Here is an 11,918-nt window from a genome sequence, read left to right as displayed (position 1 = left end):
GCCACCACCACAGGAGGAATCCATCTCACCAGCAACGCCTATTCGTGTCACCCAAGCTGTTAGCCAGAGTCTTGGCATCGCACCTGAGAAGCTGACGATGGATCTTCTTATGGAAGATCCTGCTGCCACCAAGCCCGCACCCAATGATGATTAGAAGATCATTTATGTATTGAGGCTTTATATGGTGTTATCTCTATTTTGTTGTTGGTTGTTCTGTGCTACAGCCTTTTGCACTCTGTTTGTGTCAGTTATTATGTAGCTGCACCTCTCCTTTTAAACTTTGTTCCTATGGATATTCGACCTAAGAGAAGCTGGCGAGTTCTTTGCTGGAATGTACGTGGGTTAAATTCAGATGCGCGTCAAAGAGCGGTTCGAAACAAAATTGATGAATGGCTGGCTTTGGCGATTTGTCTACAGGAAACTAAAATGTAGCGTATTGATCATCGAAGTATTAGGAATTTTTGCCCCAAAAAATTTGATCGCTTTGCATATAGTCCATCGCTTGGAGCCTCTGGTGGCCTGATCATTCTCTGGAACTCTTCGGTCTTAAATGGTACCCTGATTGACTCACAAAGTTTTGGAATAATTATGTCTTTCACCTCCAACCACAATAGTGAAACATGGACTTTGGTAAATGTTTATGGACCCTGCCATGGTGAGGCTAGAGACCAATTCGTCAGCTCGCTTTATAACCTAAACATACATGTCACTAAAAATTGGCTGCTACTAGGAGATTTCAATTTTATTTGCTCTCCATCCAATAGAAATCTTCCTAGTGCTGATGTTTTCATCTTCAATGAGATTATTGGTCACCTTGGTCTTCTTGAATTACCCCTCAAGGGTAGGTCATACACCTGGTCAAACATGCAGGATACTCCACTCCTAGAGCAGTTAGACTGGTTTTTCACCTCTACCAATTGGATATCTTACTATCCACTTACACAGGTGCTGCCTTTAGCTAAAACTGCATCAGATCATGTTCCATGTGTAGTATGCATAAACACAACCATTCCTAAGTGCAACCTTTTTCGTTTTGAAAATTATTGGGTGGAAATGGCTGGTTTTCTTGACTGTGTAGAGAAATCTTGGAAGGTGCCCTCTCGAAAAGGTCATATCACTGCCATTATAATGGATAAGTTTAAAACTCTCACAGAGGCACTAAAAGGATGGTAGACCAGTCTATCTAAGATCAAAGCACTTATAGGCAAATGCAATCAGGTGATCTTACTTCTGGACAATCTTGAGAAACTGAGACCTCTGTTCAGACCAGAATCTAACTTCAGCGTGATTGTAAAGCTGCACTTAGAACACCTTCTCCGCTTGCAGTTTCTATGCTGGAAAAAGAGAGCCACTATCAGGTTTATCGAAGTTGAATAAGAAAACACACAAAAAATCATGCCATGGCCACTGAAAGATATAGAAGGAACTCCATTTCATCTCTAAAGCTTGATGATGGAACTGTCATCACTGACCGTGAGCAAATTGCTGGTTGCTTTTGGTCAACGTTTAAGGGCGGGATGGGTTCCTCACAAGGAATAAACCTGCCTTTTGACCTTCAGTCACTACTTGATAGGGTAGAAGGGTTAGATGTTCTTACCCTCCCTTTCAGCAAGGAGGAGATGGACAAAACTGTCAAAAAAATGCCCATTGATAAAGCTCCAGGCCCAGATGGGTTCAATGGTTTATTCTCCAAAAAATGTTGGCATATCATCTATGAGGATTTTTATAAGCTTGTAAATGACTTCCATGGAGGGATTGCAAAGCTTGAGAATATGAATTCTTCTTACATAACCATGGTTCCCAAAAAGAGATCCCCTGAGCAAGTGGGAGACTTTAGACCAATTTCTCTCACTCGGATGGGTCTGAAATTTTTGTCCAAAATGGTTGCCAACAGGTTGCAATTACGAATCATGAAATGCATTCACAAGAATCAATATGGTTTCATCAAATCCAGGACTATTCAAGACTATGTAGGTTGGACCTTGGAGTACCTACACCAGTGTCATCACTCAAAGAGACCTATTGTCATTCTCAAGCTTGATTTTGAGAAAGCTTTTGACTCTATTAGACATGAATTTATCTTTCAGGTTCTGAGACACAAAGGGTTCAATGAGAAATGGATCTTATGGGTACAACAGCTGCTCTCCCCTGGATCTTCCTCAGTATTGCTAAATGGGGTGTCTGGCAGAAAATTTATGTGCAAGAAGGGTATCAGGCAGGGAGAACCTATGTCCCCTCTCCTCTCTGACATTGCTTCGGATTTCCTCCAAACCTTGGTAAATCAATTGTTGAGGAGTCGAAACATTGAGCTACCCATCCCTTGTCATGATAAGGACTTCCGAGTTGTGCAATATGCAGATGACACTCTTATCATCTTACCTGTTGTGGAGTCCCAATTACTTGAGTTCAAAAAAAAATGCTTTTGCTGTTCTCACAGTCTACTGGCCTTCAAGTAAACTACCATAAATGTGCTCTATTGCCAATCAACATTGATCAGGTTGAGCTACAAAGGCTGGTTGATTCCATTGGGTGTAAGGTTGGTTCCTTACCTTTCACATATCTGGGTCTGCCTGTTGGGACAACCAAGCCAAGAATTATGGACCTAATGCCCCTGGTGCATAACATGGAAAGAAGACTTTCTGCTAGCTCTTCCTTCTTGGCACAAGGTGGTAGACTGCAATATCTCAAGTCTGCACTATCTTCTATACCCATCTTTTTCCTCTGTAGTCTGGACATACCTCCAGGAATTCTCAAGCAGTTGGAAAGGATACAAAGGCAATGCCTTTGGAGAAGAAATGGTCAAGATCATGCACCTGCTCTTACTGCTTGGGACTTGGTATGCAGACCCAAGATGAAAGGAGGCTTGGGTATTATGAATCTGACAGTCCAAAATGATGCTCTTCTGCTTAAACATGCTGATAAGTTTTTTAACAGAGAAGAAGTGCCATGGGTGGACTTGATATGGAACACATACTACCATAACACAGTACCACACGGCACATCACTATGTGGATCTTTCTAGTGGAAGGATATCTGCAAGAGGATGGACACTTTTAGAGCTGTCACTTACATTCAACCAAATAGAGGGGATACTTTCCTCTTCTGGTCGGATTCTTGGGCACTGGGTGACTCAACTTTGCCCCTAGCTCATAGGTTCCAAAGACTGTTCTCTTTTGCTATTGACACCTTCTGCACTGCTGAAGAGGTTTTCAAAGCTTTTGAGTCAAGCACCATGACAAGTCTGTTCCATGTACCACTTTCTGACAGAGCCTTCCAGGAATTGCAAACAGTTCAGAGCCTTCTTCAGAACCTTCACAGGGAGCAGTCCGGCAAGGATGTCTGGCTTTGGAGTGGGGACAGTAAGGGTTATTCTGCCAAAAAAGTATTACACCATGTTCATCAACCAATTATTCCCAACCCTCTTCTCGGTTGGGTTTGGAAGAGTTGTTGTACCATGAAATACAAGATGTTTGCCTGGATGCTCATTATGGACAAACTGAACACTCAAGACATGCTTGAGAGACGCCATTGGAATGTTTCAGACTCCAATTTGTGTGTTCTTTGTCATGCAAGGATCAAAGAGGACAGGGATCATCTTTTCTTTACCTGCATGTTCAGCACCAGGGTTTGGAACTATCTTAAAATTTCTTGGCAGAGAACCTCCATGTGGGACATTACTCTGAGAACCAAAAGAGAATTCCATCATCCATTCTTCTCTGAAGTGGTTTTTACTGCATGCTGGAATATTTGGATCACCAGAAATGCAATGGTCTTCAACAATGAGCATCCAAGATTCAACAGATGGAAGTCCAACTTCGTTCATGACATTTCCCTTTTATCTTATAGAATTAAGGCTAGATTTAAAGATGATCTCCTCAAGTGGATCTCCTTTTTACCTCCGTAAGGTTTTTATACGCCCCCCTTGTATATTCTTGTCCTATATTGTACATAAACCTCTTGTGAGTTGAAATAAAGGAAAAGGGATGTGGAGTGTTTACCCACAAAAAGGGGGGGTCCGGGTGGTCCATGGACCACCCTGCAATTCATCTACATCCTATATATTATAGCAAAAATGAGTAAAATTTAATGTGGTAATTAATACAAATGACAGTTTTACTATTGGACCACCCTAGATTATTGAGCTGGCTACCCTACTGCTCTTGGGGTAGGGGGGAGCTGACGGCGCGGCGATTGTAGGTCGGAGGGGCTCGGCGGGACCGTTTAGGTCATGGACGATTAGACCGGAGCGGGGGTGCTGCATAGATCATGCGTATGTGGAGCATTTGCTTCGTTTTAGATCAACAAATCGACGGCCAGCACAGCAATCCACTGTGTCTTCGTTTTCTTAGCAGCAACAGTAATGTTGTTGTTCTTCAGACTGGGAGTGGTGCTTCATTTGCGGCATAGACTACTGAGTAGCAGCAAGAATGTAGTTCTCCAGACTGAGAATGATTCTTCATTGCAATACAGAGTACGCTGGCCGGCAGACAGATCGTATGATCTTTATTGGAGAAAAGGAAAGACATACTTGTGATGTTATTCAGTTATGCTGATAGAATGTCAAGATATCTGAATTTCTGAAGAGGATTAGCAATGTCCATTAAAGTTTATCATAATTCAGTAAAGCCAGCTTGAATATCTGTTAGACACTGAAGGAAAATCATCCTTTTAACTCCTCAGTTGTTTCGAATAATCAAATTAGTTAGTTTGTAACTTACGTGGATACTAGCAAAAGGGCCCATGCGTTGCAACGGGAGAAAAAAATACCACATGCTTTTAATCTTTTTATAATCATTTTGATTTATTAAAATAATAAGCTAACTAATTAATGTAGTCAGTCCTATCCTATTCTGTTGAGAAATCAACCCATCCATTGTTAATTCCACCATGATAAGAAATTGAGCGGGACAAGCAAAGCAAAACAAAGAGGCTACGTGAATTGATCAATGGACTATTATCTTATTTCACTCATGGGGTAGAGAATGTGGGATCAGATGACAAACTGAAGGTGGTGTTCCATTCTCTGTCTCTACAACAATACAATCTTACATTCAATACATTCATTCATCAGCAAACAAATCCCCACAAAACAAAATTTCTTGCCGGTGCTTGACACACGGTTGGAGGCATGGGGAGGGGATCTCACCAGATGATGAGTTCCTGCCGGAGGAGGGGATACGATGAGGGGAGCAAGGGTTAGGCGCCTCTATCTGGCCATAAGGAGTTGCCGTTGCCGCGTCATAACCTCGGAGTTCCCCGTGTGAGCCATGGAGGCCCGCCTCCACCTGCAAGTACTTCGCTCTACCGCCGTTGTGCATCGAGCAGACGCATCATCCCCAGTCACTGTAGTTGTCGCGTTGATTTGATCCAGAAGCTGTGCTCGAGCGCCGAAACGGGGGCAGTAAGCGGGCAGAGGTACGGCCACGGAGGCGGGTGGGTTGAGATCGACAACAGTGGTGGTTGAGGTCGGCCGCGGCGGCGAGTGGTGTGGCAGCGGCATGGGCACAGGCCAGGGTAGACCAGGGTCGACGCGATGCGCTCGAGCGCTGCAACGGGGGCAGTGAGCGGGGAGAGGTACGGCCGCGGAGGCGGGTGGGTTGTGATCGGCAGCAATGGCGGTTGAGGTCGGCCACGGCGGCGAGTGGTGTGGCGGCGGCCTGGGCACAGGCCAGGGTGGACCAGGGTCGACGCGATGCGCTTGAGCGCCGCAACGGGGGCAGTGAGCGGGGAGAGGTACGGCCGCGGAGGCGGGTGTGTTGAGATCGGCAGCGGTGGCGGTTGAGGTCGGCCGCGGCGGCGAGTGGTGGGGCGGCGGCCTGGGCACAGGCCAGGGTGGCCCAGGATCGACGGGAGGAGGCGATGCGTACGGGTATAATTTTTGCAGCGAATCGTTTTTTTTCTTTTGTGTTGCAGATAAATGATGGAGCGCGGGTTGAATAACAAAAATTATAGAAGCTTTTTTATAAAAATATCGCGATAGGTTTTCCGACGGAAGCAATAGCCGCTTTATTATTAGGTATAGATGACGGCGATAAATCTCAGATTTTATTTGGGGTCCGAACACTAGAATTAATGTTGAAACTCTGAACTGCTAGCACGTCATTGCTTACACTGCAATCATTTTGGAGTACAATTTGTGAGCATTGCTGACAGTCTGACGCTAATCAATCATGCTTTCGTGAGGCTACGTGCGAACACTATTATACCATATCACGTGTACATATGGATTAATCATGTAGACAATCCATACTCAACCCCATAACCACCATGGCCTTCAGTTAGAACATGCATGTCAGCCTAACAGTCTAGCATTATTTACTTTTGTTCATTTCAGATCAGCAATTGTAGGCAGCAGCAAGAATGTTAGTTTTCCAGACTGGGATGTGCTTTTTGCTTTCTTTTTTCTAGTCATGGGTTTGATTCTACGCAAATGGGGGCGGTGTTTTATTGCAGAACAGACTCTAGTGGTTTTTCTTCATTTTTCTAGGACTCCTTTTTGTAAAAAATAAGGCTCCTGATTACATGCATGGTGTGCTAGATAATGTGACAATGATTCATTAGAAGCTTTCTTTCACCTGCAGGCTTACCTCTTTGTATGTTTCTGGCTAGACAGTGTTTTTTTCTTAGAGGTACTCGCATTTTATCTAGCAATGTTGTTTCATCAAGTAGTAGCCAATGCAGAGAGAGTGTGGTTCTCTATTCAGTTGGTTTGCTGTTCTTCTTGTGTTGTTCGTAATATTTTTATTTTTTGTCGTCGCGTTTTTCTCCTTGCAGAGACTCAACAATGGATGAGTGAAGATGCCAGTGATGTATTATTATCAACACAGTTTTCAATAAGGCGATTCCGTACATTTGCTTAGAAAAAACAAGGGCAGTCTTAAATGATTGCTGCTAGCCAAGGGTGCTACGTGTGACCGTTGCAATGGAGATCGACGATCCTGCTAAGGGCCGCCGAGCGGATGTTGGAAACCGGCCGTGGGAGTTGCAACCGGTGCCGCAATGGGGACACATGGTGGGTGAGCTTATTTCTGGTTGCTAGGACACCGAGTGCAGTGCTGAGCGAGGTGGGCAGAGACTTGAAGCACTGTTGAGCCATGAGAACATCACTAGTGTTGCGACGGAGCATCGCCGGGCCATCGTCGCATCACCGGTGCTGCGACAGAGCATCGTCGATCTGTCGAAACATCACCGGTGCTGCAGTGGGGCTTCTCGGGTCGTCGGAGCATCGTTGGGCCATCAAAACATCATTGGTGTTGCAGTGGAGATTCTCGGGTCGCCGGAGCATCGTTGGGATGCCAAAACATCATCAGTGCTGCAGTGGAGCTCCTAGGGTCACAAGCGCATCGTCGGGGCACCAAAACATCATCAGTGCTACATCGGAGCTTCTTGGGACGTAGAGCATCGCCGGTCCGCCGAAACATCACCGGTGCTACAACGGAGCTTCTCGGGTCGCCAGAGCATCATCAGGGCGTCGAAAGATCATCAGTGATGCAGTGGAGCTTCTGGGGTCATCGGAGCATCGTCGGGGCACTGAAACATCATTGGTGCTGCAAGGGAGCTTCTCGGGTCGCCGGAGCATCACCGGTGTTGCAGTGGAGCTTCTCGGGTCGCCTGAGCATCACCGGTGCTGCAGTGGAGCTTCTCGGGTCGTCGGAGCATCGTCGGGGCGTCGAAACATCACCGGTGCTGCAAGGAAGCATCTCGGGTCGTCGGAGCATCGTGGGGCCGCCGAAACATCCTCAGTGCTGCAAGGGAGCTTCTCGGGTCATAGAGCATCGTGGGGCTGTCGAAACATCATTGGTGATGCAGTGAGGCTTCTCGGGTCGTCGGAGGATCGCTGGAGCCTGGTCAGACCGCCAAGACATCATCGGTGCTGCCGTGAAGCTTCCCAGGTCGTCAGAGCATCGCCAGGCTGCCGAGACATCATCAGTTTTGTAGTGGAGCTTCTCGGGGCATTGGCAGGCATGGTTAGTGCTGCGGCGGAGCGACGCCGGTTCTGCAGTGGAGCATCGCCGGGGTATGACGATCAGAGCAATGGAGCATCATCGCTTCTTCAAGGAATTACGTGTGACGCTGGGGCAGTAGGGATGCTGGTTGGTGGCTGGAAAGGCTATTACGTGTGACGCTGGGAGAGTAAGAATGCTGGTTGGTGGGTGGAAAGGCTGCTACGAGACATGGGACACGTGGGATGAAAATGATAATTTGGTCCTATCAAAAAATCAAGCGGCTCTAATCAAATTATGTTGACGCAAATCAACGGCTGGTCAGGCGGCTGATCTTTTCCTAAGATCAGCCAGCCGGCTGACGCCTAGCAGCCGCCTTTTCTATACTACTAATAAAGAAGCAAACGAGAACTTTTCTAAGTACACACAGCTATTAGACCCATAAAAAACAAACATCAATCACCACCACATAATTAGTCAATAAATTGCAATCTAACGGCTTTCCACCAACCATGCACCACGACGGTTTGCAGTTACCAAATTCACCAAAGGCTGACCGTGCTCCACCTCCACCTCCATCCTAGAGCGAGCAAACAAAAATAGATCCAACAGTTGCACCTCCCCGCAAAAAAAACGAGCCAATCAATCTACAGAAATTTAGCCACAATTAACGGCAAGTAACACGTCCTCCTCACACCATACGCCGCAGCCACCCGCCGTGTCCTGCACCATCACCGTCGCCTCAGCCTGCGCCTAAGCCTCCCCCTCCCCGTCCCCGTCCCCCTCCCCCTCCCCCTCCGCTTCCGTCGCCGTCACGAACTGTTGCCGCGAGCAGCGTCACCATCGCCAACTGTTGCCGCGAGCAGCCTGGAGTCCATCCGCCAGGTAGACAACAGGGACGCCAGACGACGAAACGCGGCTGCAGATTCAAAAAGGAAGCACAGGTGCACAGTTTGAGTTCTCTTGCATTTTTTGGTACGAACAGAGAAACAAATGATGATAGGTTACAGAAAAATATTGTCTTTGGTACGAACAGAGAAACAAGTATACCAAATTAAAGGAACACATTTTTTTGAAAGCAACCTTTGACAACCACATAACCAGATGTTGTATACCAAATTAAAGGAACACAATTTTTTATTTTGCAAAGAAAGCAACCTTTGACAGCCACATGAGGGATCAACCCACAAACAAAATGGTTATCATTTTGACCATAACTTAACACACCATGGCAATAATACAGTAAGTTCATTTCTTTATTCAAGAGAGTGATTCATAAAATAATAAAATGCAATAACATAATTAATTCTCTTGATTAGATCATGCTAGGTGTGCCAACACAAAAACAAAACTGAAACCATCTTAGTTCAGTCCCCATCAGGATTTTATAATCGTTAAACACGTGACCCATTATCAAGCACACCAAGAAGGGTAGAACCAATAACACAGAACATTTTAATCTACAAATGCTATAAATAAATTCCCTAGATACTGGTTGGTAAAATTCAACAAGTATGGAGCAATAGATACACTATTTCAACTCAAGACCAAGCAAATAAAATTGTATGGAGCAATAGATACACTATTTCAACTCAAGACCAAGTTATTGCTGAATGAATCAAGTCAAATACAACAGGAACCAACGGCATGTCACAAGAACTTCATCAGATATACAGAAACTGAAATTACATGCAAATCCAATAAAAAAAACTTCCTACATAAGTCATGCGTGTAATACAACAATCATGTGACTTCATGTGAGCAAACCCACAGGGTTGAAAACCAACTGAGATTGGTAATACCAACCAAGCAACAATGGAACATAATTCATCTGCCACTACCTCTGTGCACTGATATAAGAGATTTCTGCAGTTCAATTCGAACTGCAAAAATGCCGTTCTAAACAGCTAAAAAATCCACTAAAACTGCACTAACCTCCAAACACTACAAGCATAGTGTCGGACAATCCAATCCACTCTAAACACCAAAACCTGAAGCGGAACCTGACACGCTAAGTAACAAACCCCTCTTACAGCCACGAATCAGAAGACTGTAGTATTTTTCATAAGATTTATTTTTATTATTTGTCGCTTGTGCAACAGCTACAATGACTGGAGGATTTATTCAAATATGCATCCAATCACATGGAATTAAAATCCGATAAGTGAAATGATCTAAACGTTACAACATGGAAAAGAGAAGAATGATCCTAATATAGCTGCTTATTGACTCTTATCCATGATTCTAACAAAAGCAAGAATCAAGAGCCAAAAGGGTATCAGCGGCCTTCAATTAGATAGAATTGTACAGGATAATGGGGGTAAAGGGAGTGGGAGCACCGGGGAAAGAATCAGTATCGGATACGGTATCCGATAGGGATACACTGGTTTCTGGAACTATCTGTGTTTTGTAGCAGCTTACCTTTCTTGTGTCATCGATGTAGTTAATTTTGATAGAAACTTCTTCAGGTTATTTTTTCCCAGCTTTTAGATCCTTTGCATGGACAACTGTTGCAAAACAACGCACGTATCATAATCTATAATAAAACATTTTGTAGCAGGTTATTTTGTGTACGCTCCAGAAGGCACGGATTACAATACAAAAAAAGCTCGAACAGAGAGACCCTGTGAAGAACTTTCTGGTACATCCATCTCGCCCAGTCTTATAAACACAAGCGTTTGATTAAAAAATATTAAAAAACGGTGATCACCTGATTATCTTTTCTTTTTCAGTGTTACTTTCTTCTAGAAAGATCTGCTAGCAATGTCCTAACTTCTGAAGTCTCAACTCTCAGACAGTTCAGGTGATTAGGGCCAAAAGAAGTAATATCCATTGATTTCGGATCATTATTTTTATTAAATCGACAATCCAAACAATTTGTGGCATGATTATTATATTTTAAATCAGACCATAGTAATTTCATGTTGTTTATGGTTACTGTTTTGGCTACTGCAATTATCTAACATCTTTAATCATGCTTCACAAAATTAAATGACATCAATATTCATGCAGAAGGCTAAGATATGTCAGATTCCAACGGTGCGGGGGCGCGCACCCCATTTCAGGACATAAGTAACAACCAAAATTTGGTAACTATCATCAACCTTTCCTAAATTGTAATAATGTTATTGTTGTTGCTTATGTACTAACTTGCGGTGTGTATTTATGCAGACCCTAAAGAATTAAAGAGGCAGAGAGAGAGTATTATGCATGCAATAAAGATGACATTCTTAAGAGACGTCGTGAGGCCCGTGATAAGAAACCTAGTTCAACACCAATGCTTACTGACCAGCAAAATGCAACAAATACGCCGGTGTCTATGTCCCGAGGTAAAAATGCCCTCATCTTGCATGCCTATGTTTTGTTCATATAACTGATGAGATGTCATGCACCAAACTAACACTAAGGTGCCATAGATGTGGACCCGATTGAGCTGCAGGGGCAAATGGTTGGCGAACATTATTCGCACAATGTGGATGATGCATTCAGTGGACAACTTCAAGCTGAACAAGAAAATGAAACACAAACCCAGTTGTCCATGCCCATTGGTAATGATGCTCAAAACAGTAGATACAACCCTATGTGTTCATACTAATTACCTTTGTATGCAGACCCTAAGGAGTTGAGGAGGCAAAGGGACAGGGAGCGATATGCACGAAACAGGGATGAGATATTAAAACGACAACGCATATCCCGTGAAAAGAGAAAGACTGCAAGTCGACTCCTGAACGATGATACCACCGTGTCACACACACCATCTACAGGTCAAACCGGTGTCACCCAACTACAAAGGCTGACATGTGATGTTACAGGTTTGTGGGTTACCATGTAATATTGATTGTGTGTTCTTGGCTCATCGAACATGTCCAAACCAATGTTTACTGATGTGGTGCTGAAATTTTCTCGCAGGCTTATCAAGTATGCAAAATTCATCTCATGAACGCGTCCCTCATAACCAAGAGATTAATATAACAA

Source organism: Hordeum vulgare, chromosome 7H (genome assembly GCF_904849725.1).
Source record: "Hordeum vulgare subsp. vulgare chromosome 7H, MorexV3_pseudomolecules_assembly, whole genome shotgun sequence".
NCBI lineage: Eukaryota > Viridiplantae > Streptophyta > Magnoliopsida > Poales > Poaceae > Hordeum > Hordeum vulgare.
Note: the sequence above shows the minus strand (reverse complement) of the source record.